Source organism: Oryctolagus cuniculus, unplaced genomic scaffold (genome assembly GCF_964237555.1).
Source record: "Oryctolagus cuniculus unplaced genomic scaffold, mOryCun1.1 SCAFFOLD_160, whole genome shotgun sequence".
Classification (NCBI taxonomy): Eukaryota; Metazoa; Chordata; class Mammalia; order Lagomorpha; family Leporidae; genus Oryctolagus; species Oryctolagus cuniculus.
The window spans coordinates 49,266-68,276 of record NW_027208342.1 but is presented as its reverse complement, the minus strand read 5'-3'; the positions used below and the strand labels follow the sequence as shown (position 1 = coordinate 68,276).

General features: G+C 71.2%; 9 non-coding genes across 9 annotated transcripts; all 9 read right to left on the bottom strand.

The window, feature by feature from the left end:
• Nucleotides 1-966: 966 nt before the first annotated feature.
• On the bottom strand, nt 967-1,085 carry LOC138848249 (5S ribosomal RNA). The gene has a single exon (XR_011386059.1). It is a non-coding gene; the product is annotated as a 5S ribosomal RNA (ribosomal RNA).
• Nucleotides 1,086-2,906: 1,821 nt separating this feature from the next.
• On the bottom strand, nt 2,907-3,025 carry LOC138848248 (5S ribosomal RNA). Its single transcript, XR_011386058.1, has one exon. It is a non-coding gene; the product is annotated as a 5S ribosomal RNA (ribosomal RNA).
• A 1,866-nt stretch (nt 3,026-4,891) lies between these two features.
• Nucleotides 4,892-5,010, bottom strand: LOC138848247 (5S ribosomal RNA). Its single transcript, XR_011386057.1, has one exon. It is a non-coding gene; the product is annotated as a 5S ribosomal RNA (ribosomal RNA).
• A 1,815-nt stretch (nt 5,011-6,825) lies between these two features.
• Nucleotides 6,826-6,944, bottom strand: LOC138848246 (5S ribosomal RNA). Its single transcript, XR_011386056.1, has one exon. It is a non-coding gene; the product is annotated as a 5S ribosomal RNA (ribosomal RNA).
• Nucleotides 6,945-8,814: 1,870 nt separating this feature from the next.
• LOC138848245 (5S ribosomal RNA) lies at nt 8,815-8,933 on the bottom strand. Its single transcript, XR_011386055.1, has one exon. It is a non-coding gene; the product is annotated as a 5S ribosomal RNA (ribosomal RNA).
• Nucleotides 8,934-10,759: 1,826 nt separating this feature from the next.
• On the bottom strand, nt 10,760-10,878 carry LOC138848244 (5S ribosomal RNA). Its single transcript, XR_011386054.1, has one exon. It is a non-coding gene; the product is annotated as a 5S ribosomal RNA (ribosomal RNA).
• Nucleotides 10,879-13,237: 2,359 nt separating this feature from the next.
• Nucleotides 13,238-13,356, bottom strand: LOC138848243 (5S ribosomal RNA). The gene has a single exon (XR_011386053.1). It is a non-coding gene; the product is annotated as a 5S ribosomal RNA (ribosomal RNA).
• Nucleotides 13,357-15,178: 1,822 nt separating this feature from the next.
• On the bottom strand, nt 15,179-15,297 carry LOC138848239 (5S ribosomal RNA). Its single transcript, XR_011386049.1, has one exon. It is a non-coding gene; the product is annotated as a 5S ribosomal RNA (ribosomal RNA).
• Nucleotides 15,298-17,657: 2,360 nt separating this feature from the next.
• Nucleotides 17,658-17,776, bottom strand: LOC138848285 (5S ribosomal RNA). Its single transcript, XR_011386095.1, has one exon. It is a non-coding gene; the product is annotated as a 5S ribosomal RNA (ribosomal RNA).
• Between the last annotated feature and the right edge of the window lie 1,235 nt (nt 17,777-19,011).

Below are 19,011 nucleotides of genomic sequence, written 5' to 3'. Positions count from 1 at the left end.
CTCACGGGAGGGTGGGGCGCTTCAGCGCGACCCGCACCCTCCAGCCCGGCAGCCAGTTCGAGACCACAGGCTGTGTGCTGCCTGCCTGCCACGGACCCTCTGTCCCGGGGAGGTCCTGTGGGCACGCAGCCTGTGGCCGCGGGTCTCTGCCTGGCCTGCCAAAAGGGTGCCCCGTTTGGATGCTGTGTGAGTCAGGGCTGATGGGGGAGAGGGGGACAGAGAGAGGAGAGAGAGACAGAGAGAGAGAGAGAGAGAGAGAGAGACGTGTAGGTGTTGGTGTAAGTCAGAGACAGAGGGAGAGGGTGCCTGTATTGCCTGCGAGGCTTGGTGTGGGGTCCCTCCTTTGCGCTCTGGAGGGCTTCCGCGGCTGTGGCGCGTGGCCGCCGCACGGCCAGGTGGCGCAGAGGGCCCGCGGGTTGGGCTGCGCGAGGCACCGGGCCCTGAGTGGTGGGCAACCGCGCCCTGGCGTCGTCTTCGGGCGGTGGTCGTGGTCGTGGTCGTGGTCACAGTCATTGGGCTCCCTGGGAGACAGGAGCCCGGGAGGGGCGGTGGGAGTGCAGGTGCCGGGAGCTGCTGGTGCGGCGGGCTGCGGGGTTGGGGCGGCCGGCAGGGGAGCGCCCTGGCGGGCGGTGAGTCGCTGGTTTGGGGTTGGAGGGGGCGCGCTGGATGGCGCGGGGCGTGGCCTGTGTCCCGGGGTGGGCCCCGGGGTTGGCGGTGGGGCTGCGGCAGCCGGGGACAGCTGGCCGGCCCGCCCGTGCCCGTGCCCGTGCCCGTGCCCAGGCCCAGGCCCAGGCCCAGGCCCGAGGCGCGGGCGGGCTGGGGCTGCCAGGTGGAGGGGTCGGGCTTCTGCCCCCTGCTGGAGCTGCGTTGGGGGTCGCAGGGGTCCCGGCGTGCGGGCTGGCGGATGGGGGCGTGGCTAGGCAGCCAGCCAAAGGCGAGCAAAAGGGGAGGGTGCCGCGGGGCAAAAGCCTACAGCACCCGGTATTCCCAGGCGGTCTCCCATCCAAGTACTAACCAGGCCCGACCCTGCTTAGCTTCCGAGATCAGACGAGATCGGGCGCGTTCAGGGTGGTATGGCCGTAGACGCCAGAGGCCGCCTCCAGGCCCCTCTTGAGTGCGCGCCCGCACAGCCGCCGCCGCCTCCGCCGCCGCCGCCGCCGCCGCCTCCTCTTCCTGCCCGCTCCCCGCTCTCACTCCCATTCCCATTCCCATTCCCACTCCCGCTCCCGCTCCCGCTGCCGCTTCTCCTCCGCCTCCTCCCTCTTTTCTCTTCTCTTCTCTTCTCCTCCTCCCCCCCCCTCCTCCTCAGCCGCCCTCCGCCTAGCCCTGCACCAGTGCCCGAACTCCAGCCCTCCGCCTGCCCAGCCCAGGACCTGCAGCACCGGGCGCCCAGTCGGCACGCTGCCGCCAAGCCAAGGGGAGCCAACCTCCTCCGGCTGCCGCTGGCCACAGGGAACTCCTACTCTCTCTTTCTAGGCCGGATCCCCTGCCTGCCGCCATCGCCCAGCCACACGCCAGCCGTGCCCGGCAGCCTCCACGCCTGCCCAGGGCTGCGCCCCGCGGCTCGCGGGTCCCGGCACCAGGGGGTTCGGCGCCCCACACCACCGCGGCCCGGGCCTTCCCTCCTACCCGGCCGCCAGCAGCCCCCCCACCGCTGACGCACAGGTCGCCCGCCCTCCCCCGGCACGGCCGCCGCGCCTCCACACACTCCCACGCCGCGAGGACAGCTGAGGGCCTGGGGACCCTTGTCCCCGCTCGGTCACGGGGGCCCAAGTGGGGCAGCAGGTCGGGAAGGAGGGCGGCAGCGCACGGAAACACCCCCGCCGCACGCTCGCGTGGGCACTCACACACACACACACACACACACGCCTACACAAGGGGCACACAGTCGCACACCCCGACACCCTTCGTGGCACAGAGGGATTTCCGTCCTCAGCGCCCGTTCCCTCACGGGAGGGTGGGGCGCTTCAGCGCGACCCGCACCCTCCAGCCCGGCAGCCAGTTCGAGACCACAGGCTGTGTGCTGCCTGCCTGCCACGGACCCTCTGTCCCGGGGAGGTCCTGTGGGCACGCAGCCTGTGGCCGCGGGTCTCTGCCTGGCCTGCCAAAAGGGTGCCCCGTTTGGATGCTGTGTGAGTCAGGGCTGATGGGGGAGAGGGGGACAGAGAGAGGAGAGAGAGACAGAGAGAGAGAGAGAAAGAGAGAGAGACGTGTAGGTGTTGGTGTAAGTCAGAGACAGAGGGAGAGGGTGCCTGTATTGCCTGCGAGGCTTGGTGTGGGGTCCCTCCTTTGCGCTCTGGAGGGCTTCCGCGGCTGTGGCGCGTGGCCGCCGCACGGCCAGGTGGCGCAGAGGGCCCGCGGGTTGGGCTGCGCGAGGCACCGGGCCCTGAGTGGTGGGCAACCGCGCCCTGGCGTCGTCTTCGGGCGGTGGTCGTGGTCGTGGTCGTGGTCACAGTCATTGGGCTCCCTGGGAGACAGGAGCCCGGGAGGGGCGGTGGGAGTGCAGGTGCCGGGAGCTGCTGGTGCGGCGGGCTGCGGGGTTGGGGCGGCCGGCAGGGGAGCGCCCTGGCGGGCGGTGAGTCGCTGGTTTGGGGTTGGAGGGGGCGCGCTGGATGGCGCGGGGCGTGGCCTGTGTCCCGGGGTGGGCCCCGGGGTTGGCGGTGGGGCTGCGGCAGCCGGGGACAGCTGGCCGGCCCGCCCGTGCCCGTGCCCGTGCCCGTGCCCAGGCCCAGGCCCAGGCCCGAGGCGCGGGCGGGCTGGGGCTGCCAGGTGGAGGGGTCGGGCTTCTGCCCCCTGCTGGAGCTGCGTTGGGGGTCGCAGGGGTCCCGGCGTGCGGGCTGGCGGATGGGGGCGTGGCTAGGCAGCCAGCCAAAGGCGAGCAAAAGGGGAGGGTGCCGCGGGGCAAAAGCCTACAGCACCCGGTATTCCCAGGCGGTCTCCCATCCAAGTACTAACCAGGCCCGACCCTGCTTAGCTTCCGAGATCAGACGAGATCGGGCGCGTTCAGGGTGGTATGGCCGTAGACGCCAGAGGCCGCCTCCAGGCCCCTCTTGAGTGCGCGCCCGCACAGCCGCCGCCGCCGCCGCCTCCTCCTCCTCCTCCTGCCCGCTCCCCGCTCTCACTCCCATTCCCATTCCCATTCCCATTCCCATTCCCATTCCCATTCCCGCTCCCGCTCCCGCTCCCGCTCCCGCTGCCGCTTCTCCTCCGCCTCCTCCCTCTTTTCTCTTCTCTTCTCTTCTCCTCCTCCCCCCCCTCCTCCTCAGCCGCCCTCCGCCTAGCCCTGCACCAGTGCCCGAACTCCAGCCCTCCGCCTGCCCAGCCCAGGACCTGCAGCACCGGGCGCCCAGTCGGCACGCTGCCGCCAAGCCAAGGGGAGCCAACCTCCTCCGGCTGCCGCTGGCCACAGGGAACTCCTACTCTCTCTTTCTAGGCCGGATCCCCTGCCTGCCGCCATCGCCCAGCCACACGCCAGCCGTGCCCGGCAGCCTCCACGCCTGCCCAGGGCTGCGCCCCGCGGCTCGCGGGTCCCGGCACCAGGGGGTTCGGCGCCCCACACCACCGCGGCCCGGGCCTTCCCTCCTACCCGGCCGCCAGCAGCCCCCCCACCGCTGACGCACAGGTCGCCCGCCCTCCCCCGGCACGGCCGCCGCGCCTCCACACACTCCCACGCCGCGAGGACAGCTGAGGGCCTGGGGACCCTTGTCCCCGCTCGGTCACGGGGGCCCAAGTGGGGCAGCAGGTCGGGAAGGAGGGCGGCAGCGCACGGAATCACCCCCGCCGCACGCTCGCGTGGGCACTCACACACACACACACACACACACACACACACGCCTACACAAGGGGCACACAGTCGCACACCCCGACACCCTTCGTGGCACAGAGGGATTTCCGTCCTCAGCGCCCGTTCCCTCACGGGAGGGTGGGGCGCTTCAGCGCGACCCGCACCCTCCAGCCCGGCAGCCAGTTCGAGACCACAGGCTGTGTGCTGCCTGCCTGCCACGGACCCTCTGTCCCGGGGAGGTCCTGTGGGCACGCAGCCTGTGGCCGCGGGTCTCTGCCTGGCCTGCCAAAAGGGTGCCCCGTTTGGATGCTGTGTGAGTCAGGGCTGATGGGGGAGAGGGGGACAGAGAGAGGAGAGAGAGACAGAGAGAGAGAGAGAGAGAGAGAGAGAGACGTGTAGGTGTTGGTGTAAGTCAGAGACAGAGGGAGAGGGTGCCTGTATTGCCTGCGAGGCTTGGTGTGGGGTCCCTCCTTTGCGCTCTGGAGGGCTTCCGCGGCTGTGGCGCGTGGCCGCCGCACGGCCAGGTGGCGCAGAGGGCCCGCGGGTTGGGCTGCGCGAGGCACCGGGCCCTGAGTGGTGGGCAACCGCGCCCTGGCGTCGTCTTCGGGCGGTGGTCGTGGTCGTGGTCGTGGTCACAGTCATTGGGCTCCCTGGGAGACAGGAGCCCGGGAGGGGCGGTGGGAGTGCAGGTGCCGGGAGCTGCTGGTGCGGCGGGCTGCGGGGTTGGGGCGGCCGGCAGGGGAGCGCCCTGGCGGGCGGTGAGTCGCTGGTTTGGGGTTGGAGGGGGCGCGCTGGATGGCGCGGGGCGTGGCCTGTGTCCCGGGGTGGGCCCCGGGGTTGGCGGTGGGGCTGCGGCAGCCGGGGACAGCTGGCCGGCCCGCCCGTGCCCGTGCCCGTGCCCGTGCCCGTGCCCAGGCCCAGGCCCAGGCCCAGGCCCAGGCCCGAGGCGCGGGCGGGCTGGGGCTGCCAGGTGGAGGGGTCGGGCTTCTGCCCCCTGCTGGAGCTGCGTTGGGGGTCGCAGGGGTCCCGGCGTGCGGGCTGGCGGATGGGGGCGTGGCTAGGCAGCCAGCCAAAGGCGAGCAAAAGGGGAGGGTGCCGCGGGGCAAAAGCCTACAGCACCCGGTATTCCCAGGCGGTCTCCCATCCAAGTACTAACCAGGCCCGACCCTGCTTAGCTTCCGAGATCAGACGAGATCGGGCGCGTTCAGGGTGGTATGGCCGTAGACGCCAGAGGCCGCCTCCAGGCCCCTCTTGAGTGCGCGCCCGCACAGCCGCCGCCGCCTCCGCCGCCGCCGCCGCCGCCGCCTCCTCTTCCTGCCCGCTCCCCGCTCTCACTCCCATTCCCATTCCCATTCCCACTCCCGCTCCCGCTCCCGCTGCCGCTTCTCCTCCGCCTCCTCCCTCTTTTCTCTTCTCTTCTCTTCTCCTCCTCCCCCCCCCTCCTCCTCAGCCGCCCTCCGCCTAGCCCTGCACCAGTGCCCGAACTCCAGCCCTCCGCCTGCCCAGCCCAGGACCTGCAGCACCGGGCGCCCAGTCGGCACGCTGCCGCCAAGCCAAGGGGAGCCAACCTCCTCCGGCTGCCGCTGGCCACAGGGAACTCCTACTCTCTCTTTCTAGGCCGGATCCCCTGCCTGCCGCCATCGCCCAGCCACACGCCAGCCGTGCCCGGCAGCCTCCACGCCTGCCCAGGGCTGCGCCCCGCGGCTCGCGGGTCCCGGCACCAGGGGGTTCGGCGCCCCACACCACCGCGGCCCGGGCCTTCCCTCCTACCCGGCCGCCAGCAGCCCCCCCACCGCTGACGCACAGGTCGCCCGCCCTCCCCCGGCACGGCCGCCGCGCCTCCACACACTCCCACGCCGCGAGGACAGCTGAGGGCCTGGGGACCCTTGTCCCCGCTCGGTCACGGGGGCCCAAGTGGGGCAGCAGGTCGGGAAGGAGGGCGGCAGCGCACGGAAACACCCCCGCCGCACGCTCGCGTGGGCACTCACACACACACACACACACACACGCCTACACAAGGGGCACACAGTCGCACACCCCGACACCCTTCGTGGCACAGAGGGATTTCCGTCCTCAGCGCCCGTTCCCTCACGGGAGGGTGGGGCGCTTCAGCGCGACCCGCACCCTCCAGCCCGGCAGCCAGTTCGAGACCACAGGCTGTGTGCTGCCTGCCTGCCACGGACCCTCTGTCCCGGGGAGGTCCTGTGGGCACGCAGCCTGTGGCCGCGGGTCTCTGCCTGGCCTGCCAAAAGGGTGCCCCGTTTGGATGCTGTGTGAGTCAGGGCTGATGGGGGAGAGGGGGACAGAGAGAGGAGAGAGAGACAGAGAGAGAGAGAGAAAGAGAGAGAGACGTGTAGGTGTTGGTGTAAGTCAGAGACAGAGGGAGAGGGTGCCTGTATTGCCTGCGAGGCTTGGTGTGGGGTCCCTCCTTTGCGCTCTGGAGGGCTTCCGCGGCTGTGGCGCGTGGCCGCCGCACGGCCAGGTGGCGCAGAGGGCCCGCGGGTTGGGCTGCGCGAGGCACCGGGCCCTGAGTGGTGGGCAACCGCGCCCTGGCGTCGTCTTCGGGCGGTGGTCGTGGTCGTGGTCGTGGTCACAGTCATTGGGCTCCCTGGGAGACAGGAGCCCGGGAGGGGCGGTGGGAGTGCAGGTGCCGGGAGCTGCTGGTGCGGCGGGCTGCGGGGTTGGGGCGGCCGGCAGGGGAGCGCCCTGGCGGGCGGTGAGTCGCTGGTTTGGGGTTGGAGGGGGCGCGCTGGATGGCGCGGGGCGTGGCCTGTGTCCCGGGGTGGGCCCCGGGGTTGGCGGTGGGGCTGCGGCAGCCGGGGACAGCTGGCCGGCCCGCCCGTGCCCGTGCCCGTGCCCAGGCCCAGGCCCAGGCCCGAGGCGCGGGCGGGCTGGGGCTGCCAGGTGGAGGGGTCGGGCTTCTGCCCCCTGCTGGAGCTGCGTTGGGGGTCGCAGGGGTCCCGGCGTGCGGGCTGGCGGATGGGGGCGTGGCTAGGCAGCCAGCCAAAGGCGAGCAAAAGGGGAGGGTGCCGCGGGGCAAAAGCCTACAGCACCCGGTATTCCCAGGCGGTCTCCCATCCAAGTACTAACCAGGCCCGACCCTGCTTAGCTTCCGAGATCAGACGAGATCGGGCGCGTTCAGGGTGGTATGGCCGTAGACGCCAGAGGCCGCCTCCAGGCCCCTCTTGAGTGCGCGCCCGCACAGCCGCCGCCGCCGCCGCCTCCTCCTCCTCCTCCTGCCCGCTCCCCGCTCTCACTCCCATTCCCATTCCCATTCCCATTCCCATTCCCATTCCCATTCCCATTCCCGCTCCCGCTCCCGCTCCCGCTCCCGCTGCCGCTTCTCCTCCGCCTCCTCCCTCTTTTCTCTTCTCTTCTCTTCTCCTCCTCCCCCCCCTCCTCCTCAGCCGCCCTCCGCCTAGCCCTGCACCAGTGCCCGAACTCCAGCCCTCCGCCTGCCCAGCCCAGGACCTGCAGCACCGGGCGCCCAGTCGGCACGCTGCCGCCAAGCCAAGGGGAGCCAACCTCCTCCGGCTGCCGCTGGCCACAGGGAACTCCTACTCTCTCTTTCTAGGCCGGATCCCCTGCCTGCCGCCATCGCCCAGCCACACGCCAGCCGTGCCCGGCAGCCTCCACGCCTGCCCAGGGCTGCGCCCCGCGGCTCGCGGGTCCCGGCACCAGGGGGTTCGGCGCCCCACACCACCGCGGCCCGGGCCTTCCCTCCTACCCGGCCGCCAGCAGCCCCCCCACCGCTGACGCACAGGTCGCCCGCCCTCCCCCGGCACGGCCGCCGCGCCTCCACACACTCCCACGCCGCGAGGACAGCTGAGGGCCTGGGGACCCTTGTCCCCGCTCGGTCACGGGGGCCCAAGTGGGGCAGCAGGTCGGGAAGGAGGGCGGCAGTGCACGGAATCACCCCCGCCGCACGCTCGCGTGGGCACTCACACACACACACACACACACACACACACACGCCTACACAAGGGGCACACAGTCGCACACCCCGACACCCTTCGTGGCACAGAGGGATTTCCGTCCTCAGCGCCCGTTCCCTCACGGGAGGGTGGGGCGCTTCAGCGCGACCCGCACCCTCCAGCCCGGCAGCCAGTTCGAGACCACAGGCTGTGTGCTGCCTGCCTGCCACGGACCCTCTGTCCCGGGGAGGTCCTGTGGGCACGCAGCCTGTGGCCGCGGGTCTCTGCCTGGCCTGCCAAAAGGGTGCCCCGTTTGGATGCTGTGTGAGTCAGGGCTGATGGGGGAGAGGGGGACAGAGAGAGGAGAGAGAGACAGAGAGAGAGAGAGAGAGAGAGAGAGACGTGTAGGTGTTGGTGTAAGTCAGAGACAGAGGGAGAGGGTGCCTGTATTGCCTGCGAGGCTTGGTGTGGGGTCCCTCCTTTGCGCTCTGGAGGGCTTCCGCGGCTGTGGCGCGTGGCCGCCGCACGGCCAGGTGGCGCAGAGGGCCCGCGGGTTGGGCTGCGCGAGGCACCGGGCCCTGAGTGGTGGGCAACCGCGCCCTGGCGTCGTCTTCGGGCGGTGGTCGTGGTCGTGGTCGTGGTCACAGTCATTGGGCTCCCTGGGAGACAGGAGCCCGGGAGGGGCGGTGGGAGTGCAGGTGCCGGGAGCTGCTGGTGCGGCGGGCTGCGGGGTTGGGGCGGCCGGCAGGGGAGCGCCCTGGCGGGCGGTGAGTCGCTGGTTTGGGGTTGGAGGGGGCGCGCTGGATGGCGCGGGGCGTGGCCTGTGTCCCGGGGTGGGCCCCGGGGTTGGCGGTGGGGCTGCGGCAGCCGGGGACAGCTGGCCGGCCCGCCCGTGCCCGTGCCCGTGCCCGTGCCCGTGCCCAGGCCCAGGCCCAGGCCCAGGCCCAGGCCCGAGGCGCGGGCGGGCTGGGGCTGCCAGGTGGAGGGGTCGGGCTTCTGCCCCCTGCTGGAGCTGCGTTGGGGGTCGCAGGGGTCCCGGCGTGCGGGCTGGCGGATGGGGGCGTGGCTAGGCAGCCAGCCAAAGGCGAGCAAAAGGGGAGGGTGCCGCGGGGCAAAAGCCTACAGCACCCGGTATTCCCAGGCGGTCTCCCATCCAAGTACTAACCAGGCCCGACCCTGCTTAGCTTCCGAGATCAGACGAGATCGGGCGCGTTCAGGGTGGTATGGCCGTAGACGCCAGAGGCCGCCTCCAGGCCCCTCTTGAGTGCGCGCCCGCACAGCCGCCGCCGCCTCCGCCGCCGCCGCCGCCGCCGCCGCCTCCTCTTCCTGCCCGCTCCCCGCTCTCACTCCCATTCCCATTCCCATTCCCACTCCCGCTCCCGCTCCCGCTGCCGCTTCTCCTCCGCCTCCTCCCTCTTTTCTCTTCTCTTCTCTTCTCCTCCTCCCCCCCCCTCCTCCTCAGCCGCCCTCCGCCTAGCCCTGCACCAGTGCCCGAACTCCAGCCCTCCGCCTGCCCAGCCCAGGACCTGCAGCACCGGGCGCCCAGTCGGCACGCTGCCGCCAAGCCAAGGGGAGCCAACCTCCTCCGGCTGCCGCTGGCCACAGGGAACTCCTACTCTCTCTTTCTAGGCCGGATCCCCTGCCTGCCGCCATCGCCCAGCCACACGCCAGCCGTGCCCGGCAGCCTCCACGCCTGCCCAGGGCTGCGCCCCGCGGCTCGCGGGTCCCGGCACCAGGGGGTTCGGCGCCCCACACCACCGCGGCCCGGGCCTTCCCTCCTACCCGGCCGCCAGCAGCCCCCCCACCGCTGACGCACAGGTCGCCCGCCCTCCCCCGGCACGGCCGCCGCGCCTCCACACACTCCCACGCCGCGAGGACAGCTGAGGGCCTGGGGACCCTTGTCCCCGCTCGGTCACGGGGGCCCAAGTGGGGCAGCAGGTCGGGAAGGAGGGCGGCAGCGCACGGAATCACCCCCGCCGCACGCTCGCGTGGGCACTCACACACACACACACACACACACACACACACGCCTACACAAGGGGCACACAGTCGCACACCCCGACACCCTTCGTGGCACAGAGGGATTTCCGTCCTCAGCGCCCGTTCCCTCACGGGAGGGTGGGGCGCTTCAGCGCGACCCGCACCCTCCAGCCCGGCAGCCAGTTCGAGACCACAGGCTGTGTGCTGCCTGCCTGCCACGGACCCTCTGTCCCGGGGAGGTCCTGTGGGCACGCAGCCTGTGGCCGCGGGTCTCTGCCTGGCCTGCCAAAAGGGTGCCCCGTTTGGATGCTGTGTGAGTCAGGGCTGATGGGGGAGAGGGGGACAGAGAGAGGAGAGAGAGACAGAGAGAGAGAGAGAAAGAGAGAGAGACGTGTAGGTGTTGGTGTAAGTCAGAGACAGAGGGAGAGGGTGCCTGTATTGCCTGCGAGGCTTGGTGTGGGGTCCCTCCTTTGCGCTCTGGAGGGCTTCCGCGGCTGTGGCGCGTGGCCGCCGCACGGCCAGGTGGCGCAGAGGGCCCGCGGGTTGGGCTGCGCGAGGCACCGGGCCCTGAGTGGTGGGCAACCGCGCCCTGGCGTCGTCTTCGGGCGGTGGTCGTGGTCGTGGTCGTGGTCACAGTCATTGGGCTCCCTGGGAGACAGGAGCCCGGGAGGGGCGGTGGGAGTGCAGGTGCCGGGAGCTGCTGGTGCGGCGGGCTGCGGGGTTGGGGCGGCCGGCAGGGGAGCGCCCTGGCGGGCGGTGAGTCGCTGGTTTGGGGTTGGAGGGGGCGCGCTGGATGGCGCGGGGCGTGGCCTGTGTCCCGGGGTGGGCCCCGGGGTTGGCGGTGGGGCTGCGGCAGCCGGGGACAGCTGGCCGGCCCGCCCGTGCCCGTGCCCGTGCCCAGGCCCAGGCCCAGGCCCGAGGCGCGGGCGGGCTGGGGCTGCCAGGTGGAGGGGTCGGGCTTCTGCCCCCTGCTGGAGCTGCGTTGGGGGTCGCAGGGGTCCCGGCGTGCGGGCTGGCGGATGGGGGCGTGGCTAGGCAGCCAGCCAAAGGCGAGCAAAAGGGGAGGGTGCCGCGGGGCAAAAGCCTACAGCACCCGGTATTCCCAGGCGGTCTCCCATCCAAGTACTAACCAGGCCCGACCCTGCTTAGCTTCCGAGATCAGACGAGATCGGGCGCGTTCAGGGTGGTATGGCCGTAGACGCCAGAGGCCGCCTCCAGGCCCCTCTTGAGTGCGCGCCCGCACAGCCGCCGCCGCCGCCGCCTCCTCCTCCTCCTCCTCCTCCTGCCCGCTCCCCGCTCTCACTCCCATTCCCATTCCCATTCCCATTCCCGCTCCCGCTCCCGCTCCCGCTCCCGCTCCCGCTCCCGCTGCCGCTTCTCCTCCGCCTCCTCCCTCTTTTCTCTTCTCTTCTCTTCTCCTCCTCCCCCCCCCTCCTCCTCAGCCGCCCTCCGCCTAGCCCTGCACCAGTGCCCGAACTCCAGCCCTCCGCCTGCCCAGCCCAGGACCTGCAGCACCGGGCGCCCAGTCGGCACGCTGCCGCCAAGCCAAGGGGAGCCAACCTCCTCCGGCTGCCGCTGGCCACAGGGAACTCCTACTCTCTCTTTCTAGGCCGGATCCCCTGCCTGCCGCCATCGCCCAGCCACACGCCAGCCGTGCCCGGCAGCCTCCACGCCTGCCCAGGGCTGCGCCCCGCGGCTCGCGGGTCCCGGCACCAGGGGGTTCGGCGCCCCACACCACCGCGGCCCGGGCCTTCCCTCCTACCCGGCCGCCAGCAGCCCCCCCACCGCTGACGCACAGGTCGCCCGCCCTCCCCCGGCACGGCCGCCGCGCCTCCACACACTCCCACGCCGCGAGGACAGCTGAGGGCCTGGGGACCCTTGTCCCCGCTCGGTCACGGGGGCCCAAGTGGGGCAGCAGGTCGGGAAGGAGGGCGGCAGCGCACGGAATCACCCCCGCCGCACGCTCGCGTGGGCACTCACACACACACACACACACACACACGCCTACACAAGGGGCACACAGTCGCACACCCCGACACCCTTCGTGGCACAGAGGGATTTCCGTCCTCAGCGCCCGTTCCCTCACGGGAGGGTGGGGCGCTTCAGCGCGACCCGCACCCTCCAGCCCGGCAGCCAGTTCGAGACTGTCGCTCCCCCTCTTCATGGAGGAACGACACAGGACCCTGCGCTGTTCTTTCGTCTGCTCGGCCCTCCCCGGGTTTGCTGCTGGTTCTTCCCGGGTTGGCTACCGTCCCTTCCACCTCCGTGGAAGGGCGGTTCCCCCTGCCACATTCCCCACTTCCGCGGGGGAGCGGCACACCGCCGGCCGGCCGGCCGGCTCTCTCGGGGGCTGCACAGGTGTTCCCCTTAGATGTTCCTGGTGCATGTTGTCTCTCTCCTCCTTTATAGTCCTCTTCCGCCAATCCCAACTCGGCTGCCCACACGCCAAGTACGCTGCTCTCCTCCAATCAGGAGCAGGATCAGCTCCTGGAGGTCATCACTCAAGTTGGCAAGAGGCAGCTGCATAGAAGCTGTTTTCTCCTCTCCCAGCGCCATATTGTGGGAGAGCAGATGCATAGAATAAGTCTTAATTCCAGTAACTCAGTCCAATCCGAGTTGCTCCCCACAGAGACCACAGGCTGTGTGCTGCCTGCCTGCCACGGACCCTCTGTCCCGGGGAGGTCCTGTGGGCACGCAGCCTGTGGCCGCGGGTCTCTGCCTGGCCTGCCAAAAGGGTGCCCCGTTTGGATGCTGTGTGAGTCAGGGCTGATGGGGGAGAGGGGGACAGAGAGAGGAGAGAGAGACAGAGAGAGAGAGAGAAAGAGAGAGAGACGTGTAGGTGTTGGTGTAAGTCAGAGACAGAGGGAGAGGGTGCCTGTATTGCCTGCGAGGCTTGGTGTGGGGTCCCTCCTTTGCGCTCTGGAGGGCTTCCGCGGCTGTGGCGCGTGGCCGCCGCACGGCCAGGTGGCGCAGAGGGCCCGCGGGTTGGGCTGCGCGAGGCACCGGGCCCTGAGTGGTGGGCAACCGCGCCCTGGCGTCGTCTTCGGGCGGTGGTCGTGGTCGTGGTCGTGGTCACAGTCATTGGGCTCCCTGGGAGACAGGAGCCCGGGAGGGGCGGTGGGAGTGCAGGTGCCGGGAGCTGCTGGTGCGGCGGGCTGCGGGGTTGGGGCGGCCGGCAGGGGAGCGCCCTGGCGGGCGGTGAGTCGCTGGTTTGGGGTTGGAGGGGGCGCGCTGGATGGCGCGGGGCGTGGCCTGTGTCCCGGGGTGGGCCCCGGGGTTGGCGGTGGGGCTGCGGCAGCCGGGGACAGCTGGCCGGCCCGCCCGTGCCCGTGCCCGTGCCCGTGCCCGTGCCCGTGCCCGTGCCCAGGCCCAGGCCCAGGCCCAGGCCCAGGCCCGAGGCGCGGGCGGGCTGGGGCTGCCAGGTGGAGGGGTCGGGCTTCTGCCCCCTGCTGGAGCTGTGTTGGGGGTCGCAGGGGTCCCGGCGTGCGGGCTGGCGGATGGGGGCGTGGCTAGGCAGCCAGCCAAAGGCGAGCAAAAGGGGAGGGTGCCGCGGGGCAAAAGCCTACAGCACCCGGTATTCCCAGGCGGTCTCCCATCCAAGTACTAACCAGGCCCGACCCTGCTTAGCTTCCGAGATCAGACGAGATCGGGCGCGTTCAGGGTGGTATGGCCGTAGACGCCAGAGGCCGCCTCCAGGCCCCTCTTGAGTGCGCGCCCGCACAGCCGCCGCCACCGCCGCCGCCGCCGCCGCCGCCTCCTCTTCCTGCCCGCTCCCCGCTCTCACTCCCATTCCCATTCCCATTCCCACTCCCGCTCCCGCTCCCGCTGCCGCTTCTCCTCCGCCTCCTCCCTCTTTTCTCTTCTCTTCTCTTCTCCTCCTCCCCCCCCCTCCTCCTCAGCCGCCCTCCGCCTAGCCCTGCACCAGTGCCCGAACTCCAGCCCTCCGCCTGCCCAGCCCAGGACCTGCAGCACCGGGCGCCCAGTCGGCACGCTGCCGCCAAGCCAAGGGGAGCCAACCTCCTCCGGCTGCCGCTGGCCACAGGGAACTCCTACTCTCTCTTTCTAGGCCGGATCCCCTGCCTGCCGCCATCGCCCAGCCACACGCCAGCCGTGCCCGGCAGCCTCCACGCCTGCCCAGGGCTGCGCCCCGCGGCTCGCGGGTCCCGGCACCAGGGGGTTCGGCGCCCCACACCACCGCGGCCCGGGCCTTCCCTCCTACCCGGCCGCCAGCAGCCCCCCCACCGCTGACGCACAGGTCGCCCGCCCTCCCCCGGCACGGCCGCCGCGCCTCCACACACTCCCACGCCGCGAGGACAGCTGAGGGCCTGGGGACCCTTGTCCCCGCTCGGTCACGGGGGCCCAAGTGGGGCAGCAGGTCGGGAAGGAGGGCGGCAGCGTACGGAATCACCCCCGCCGCACGCTCGCGTGGGCACTCACACACACACACACACACACACACACGCCTACACAAGGGGCACACAGTCGCACACCCCGACACCCTTCGTGGCACAGAGGGATTTCCGTCCTCAGCGCCCGTTCCCTCACGGGAGGGTGGGGCGCTTCAGCGCGACCCGCACCCTCCAGCCCGGCAGCCAGTTCGAGACCACAGGCTGTGTGCTGCCTGCCTGCCACGGACCCTCTGTCCCGGGGAGGTCCTGTGGGCACGCAGCCTGTGGCCGCGGGTCTCTGCCTGGCCTGCCAAAAGGGTGCCCCGTTTGGATGCTGTGTGAGTCAGGGCTGATGGGGGAGAGGGGGACAGAGAGAGGAGAGAGAGACAGAGAGAGAGAGAGAAAGAGAGAGAGACGTGTAGGTGTTGGTGTAAGTCAGAGACAGAGGGAGAGGGTGCCTGTATTGCCTGCGAGGCTTGGTGTGGGGTCCCTCCTTTGCGCTCTGGAGGGCTTCCGCGGCTGTGGCGCGTGGCCGCCGCACGGCCAGGTGGCGCAGAGGGCCCGCGGGTTGGGCTGCGCGAGGCACCGGGCCCTGAGTGGTGGGCAACCGCGCCCTGGCGTCGTCTTCGGGCGGTGGTCGTGGTCGTGGTCGTGGTCACAGTCATTGGGCTCCCTGGGAGACAGGAGCCCGGGAGGGGCGGTGGGAGTGCAGGTGCCGGGAGCTGCTGGTGCGGCGGGCTGCGGGGTTGGGGCGGCCGGCAGGGGAGCGCCCTGGCGGGCGGTGAGTCGCTGGTTTGGGGTTGGAGGGGGCGCGCTGGATGGCGCGGGGCGTGGCCTGTGTCCCGGGGTGGGCCCCGGGGTTGGCGGTGGGGCTGCGGCAGCCGGGGACAGCTGGCCGGCCCGCCCGTGCCCGTGCCCATGCCCGTGCCCGTGCCCAGGCCCAGGCCCGAGGCGCGGGCGGGCTGGGGCTGCCAGGTGGAGGGGTCGGGCTTCTGCCCCCTGCTGGAGCTGCGTTGGGGGTCGCAGGGGTCCCGGCGTGCGGGCTGGCGGATGGGGGCGTGGCTAGGCAGCCAGCCAAAGGCGAGCAAAAGGGGAGGGTGCCGCGGGGCAAAAGCCTACAGCACCCGGTATTCCCAGGCGGTCTCCCATCCAAGTACTAACCAGGCCCGACCCTGCTTAGCTTCCGAGATCAGATGAGATCGGGCGCGTTCAGGGTGGTATGGCCGTAGACGCCAGAGGCCGCCTCCAGGCCCCTCTTGAGTGCGCGCCCGCACAGCCGCCGCCGCCGCCGCCGCCGCCGCCGCCGCCTCCTCCTCCTCCTCCTCCTCCTGCCCGCTCCCCGCTCTCACTCCCATTCCCATTCCCATTCCCATTCCCATTCCCACTCCCGCTCCCGCTCCCGCTGCCGCTTCTCCTCCGCCTCCTCCCTCTTTTCTCTTCTCTTCTCTTCTCCTCCTCCCCCCCCCTCCTCCTCAGCCGCCCTCCGCCTAGCCCTGCACCAGTGCCCGAACTCCAGCCCTCCGCCTGCCCAGCCCAGGACCTGCAGCACCGGGCGCCCAGTCGGCACGCTGCCGCCAAGCCAAGGGGAGCCAACCTCCTCCGGCTGCCGCTGGCCACAGGGAACTCCTACTCTCTCTTTCTAGGCCGGATCCCCTGCCTGCCGCCATCGCCCAGCCACACGCCAGCCGTGCCCGGCAGCCTCCACGCCTGCCCAGGGCTGCGCCCCGCGGCTCGCGGGTCCCGGCACCAGGGGGTTCGGCGCCCCACACCACCGCGGCCCGGGCCTTCCCTCCTACCCGGCCGCCAGCAGCCCCCCCACCGCTGACGCACAGGTCGCCCGCCCTCCCCCGGCACGGCCGCCGCGCCTCCACACACTCCCACGCCGCGAGGACAGCTGAGGGCCTGGGGACCCTTGTCCCCGCTCGGTCACGGGGGCCCAAGTGGGGCAGCAGGTCGGGAAGGAGGGCGGCAGCGCACGGAATCACCCCCGCCGCACGCTCGCGTGGGCACTCACACACACACACACACACACACACACACGCCTACACAAGGGGCACACAGTCGCACACCCCGACACCCTTCGTGGCACAGAGGGATTTCCGTCCTCAGCGCCCGTTCCCTCACGGGAGGGTGGGGCGCTTCAGCGCGACCCGCACCCTCCAGCCCGGCAGCCAGTTCGAGACTGTCGCTCCCCCTCTTCATGGAGGAACGACACAGGACCCTGCGCTGTTCTTTCGTCTGCTCGGCCCTCCCCGGGTTTGCTGCTGGTTCTTCCCGGGTTGGCTACCGTCCCTTCCACCTCCGTGGAAGGGCGGTTCCCCCTGCCACATTCCCCACTTCCGCGGGGGAGCGGCACACCGCCGGCCGGCCGGCCGGCTCTCTCGGGGGCTGCACAGGTGTTCCCCTTAGATGTTCCTGGTGCATGTTGTCTCTCTCCTCCTTTATAGTCCTCTTCCGCCAATCCCAACTCGGCTGCCCACACGCCAAGTACGCTGCTCTCCTCCAATCAGGAGCAGGATCAGCTCCTGGAGGTCATCACTCAAGTTGGCAAGAGGCAGCTGCATAGAAGCTGTTTTCTCCTCTCCCAGCGCCATATTGTGGGAGAGCAGATGCATAGAATAAGTCTTAATTCCAGTAACTCAGTCCAATCCGAGTTGCTCCCCACAGAGACCACAGGCTGTGTGCTGCCTGCCTGCCACGGACCCTCTGTCCCGGGGAGGTCCTGTGGGCACGCAGCCTGTGGCCGCGGGTCTCTGCCTGGCCTGCCAAAAGGGTGCCCCGTTTGGATGCTGTGTGAGTCAGGGCTGATGGGGGAGAGGGGGACAGAGAGAGGAGAGAGAGACAGAGAGAGAGAGAGAAAGAGAGAGAGACGTGTAGGTGTTGGTGTAAGTCAGAGACAGAGGGAGAGGGTGCCTGTATTGCCTGCGAGGCTTGGTGTGGGGTCCCTCCTTTGCGCTCTGGAGGGCTTCCGCGGCTGTGGCGCGTGGCCGCCGCACGGCCAGGTGGCGCAGAGGGCCCGCGGGTTGGGCTGCGCGAGGCACCGGGCCCTGAGTGGTGGGCAACCGCGCCCTGGCGTCGTCTTCGGGCGGTGGTCGTGGTCGTGGTCGTGGTCACAGTCATTGGGCTCCCTGGGAGACAGGAGCCCGGGAGGGGCGGTGGGAGTGCAGGTGCCGGGAGCTGCTGGTGCGGCGGGCTGCGGGGTTGGGGCGGCCGGCAGGGGAGCGCCCTGGCGGGCGGTGAGTCGCTGGTTTGGGGTTGGAGGGGGCGCGCTGGATGGCGCGGGGCGTGGCCTGTGTCCCGGGGTGGGCCCCGGGGTTGGCGGTGGGGCTGCGGCAGCCGGGGACAGCTGGCCGGCCCGCCCGTGCCCGTGCCCGTGCCCGTGCCCGTGCCCAGGCCCAGGCCCAGGCCCAGGCCCAGGCCCAGGCCCGAGGCGCGGGCGGGCTGGGGCTGCCAGGTGGAGGGGTCGGGCTTCTGCCCCCTGCTGGAGCTGCGTTGGGGGTCGCAGGGGTCCCGGCGTGCGGGCTGGCGGATGGGGGCGTGGCTAGGCAGCCAGCCAAAGGTGAGCAAAAGGGGAGGGTGCCGCGGGGCAAAAGCCTACAGCCCCCGGTATTCCCAGGCGGTCTCCCATCCAAGTACTAACCAGGCCCGACCCTGCTTAGCTTCCGAGATCAGACGAGATCGGGCGCGTTCAGGGTGGTATGGCCGTAGACGCCAGAGGCCGCCTCCAGGCCCCTCTTGAGTGCGCGCCCGCACAGCCGCCGCCGCCGCCGCCGCCGCCGCCGCCGCCGCCTCCTCCTCTTCCTGCCCGCTCCCCGCTCCCCGCTCTCACTCCCATTCCCATTCCCATTCCCACTCCCGCTCCCGCTCCCGCTGCCGCTTCTCCTCCGCCTCCTCCCTCTTTTCTCTTCTCTTCTCTTCTCCTCCTCCCCCCCCCTCCTCCTCAGCCGCCCTCCGCCTAGCCCTGCACCAGTGCCCGAACTCCAGCCCTCCGCCTGCCCAGCCCAGGACCTGCAGCACCGGGCGCCCAGTCGGCACGCTGCCGCCAAGCCAAGGGGAGCCAACCTCCTCCGGCTGCCGCTGGCCACAGGGAACTCCTACTCTCTCTTTCTAGGCCGGATCCCCTGCCTGCCGCCATCGCCCAGCCACACGCCAGCCGTGCCCGGCAGCCTCCACGCCTGCCCAGGGCTGCGCCCCGCGGCTCGCGGGTCCCGGCACCAGGGGGTTCGGCGCCTCACACCACCGCGGCCCGGGCCTTCCCTCCTACCCGGCCGCCAGCAGCCCCCCCACCGCTGACGCACAGGTCGCCCGCCCTCCCCCGTACGGAATCACCCCCGCCGCACGCTCGCGTGGGCACTCACACACACACACACACACACACACACGCCTACACAAGGGGCACACAGTCGCACACCCCGACACCCTTCGTGGCACAGAGGGATTTCCGTCCTCAGCGCCCGTTCCCTCACGGGAGGGTGGGGCGCTTCAGCGCGACCCGCACCCTCCAGCCCGGCAGCCAGTTCGAGACCACAGGCTGTGTGCTGCCTGCCTGCCACGGACCCTCTGTCCCGGGGAGGTCCTGTGGGCACGCAGCCTGTGGCCGCGGGTCTCTGCCTGGCCTGCCAAAAGGGTGCCCCGTTTGGATGCTGTGTGAGTCAGGGCTGATGGGGGAGAGGGGGACAGAGAGAGGAGAGAGAGACAGAGAGAGAGAGAGAAAGAGAGAGAGACGTGTAGGTGTTGGTGTAAGTCAGAGACAGAGGGAGAGGGTGCCTGTATTGCCTGCGAGGCTTGGTGTGGGGTCCCTCCTTTGCGCTCTGGAGGGCTTCCGCGGCTGTGGCGCGTGGCCGCCGCACGGCCAGGTGGCGCAGAGGGCCCGCGGGTTGGGCTGCGCGAGGCACCGGGCCCTGAGTGGTGGGCAACCGCGCCCTGGCGTCGTCTTCGGGCGGTG